Source organism: Amblyomma maculatum, chromosome 10 (assembly GCF_055883805.1).
Source record: "Amblyomma maculatum isolate TAMU_Amacu chromosome 10, ASM5588380v1, whole genome shotgun sequence".
Taxonomy (NCBI): Eukaryota; Metazoa; Arthropoda; class Arachnida; order Ixodida; family Ixodidae; genus Amblyomma; species Amblyomma maculatum.
Genome location: NC_139353.1, coordinates 129,319,225 through 129,320,406, shown reverse-complemented (window position 1 = coordinate 129,320,406; position 1,182 = coordinate 129,319,225).

Here is a 1,182-nt window from a genome sequence, read left to right as displayed (position 1 = left end):
AAGTTCCGCAAAATTAGAGACCAAAACCCGGCACAAGAAATTCATGACAATATGGACTGGGTTTATAAGCTCGTACGGGATGTATCCCGTAGCGAAAAAAAATCGGCCCAGGCAGAACATATTGGCGATCCAGTTGACAGCAGACTACTCCACCTCTTGGAGGCCTATCAGAATTTATAGAAACGATGGCTCAGGCAAAAACATAATCGCAAATTAAAACGGAAAATGGCGCAAACGCTCCAGCTCATCACCGAACACGCGGCCGAGCTCTCGTCACAGCAATGGAATCAGTTATGTAACCGATTAGACGGCACTCTACACATGAAGAACTCGTGGGCCCTCCTCAGCCATATGCTTAACCCATGTTCCTCGCGGTCAGAAAATAATAAACAAGTCACCAAACATGATAGAAAAACAGCGTAACAGACGTGGACGGAGGTGAAGAACAAACACGACAGGCGCTGAACTCACAACTGAAGTTTATTGAAAAAAACACAGATATTAGATTGGTAAAGGGTCTAATCTGGTTGTACACTGTAAGGGATGTGACGGCTGCCATCCTTCCCTAACACAGACAGTTATTTTGGATGCCCATCCGGCACAGATTAACCGGGAAATCATTGAGGCCAGGCATATCATTCGATTCGGTGCAAAATGCGTTAGTGAACCGTCAATCGCTTTAACAGATAATAAGGTTGAAATTGTGGGGTCATCATGATTTTCTTGTTTAATGTGCTGTTTGCTGCTGCTTGGCTGGGTTTTATATCTTTTTTTTTCAATAAACTTCAGTTTTGAGTTCAGCGCCTGTCCTGTTTGTTCTTCACCTCCGTCCACGTCTGTTGCGCTGTTTTTCTGTCATGTCACCATACCAACTCGCCCAGATGTCTCTTCTATTAAATCACCAAACTACTGCACGAGGCGGACAAGCAGGGGCAAGACGTTGAAGGAGCTCTTAAAGCCACATACTTCCCCGACCTAAAGTAGGAACCATTACTGGCTTACAAAAGAACCCCCAATCAAAGAGGCGGAGGTATGGGCTGCCCTGGGTAGGCTCTGCACCACGTCCGCACCACGTCTTGATGGAGTAACTAACAAAGCGCTAAGAAATTTGGACGCCAAATCATTAGCTTCTCTCACTAGGAACATGAATCAACACTGGGACCAGGGCACGCTGCCCCCGGA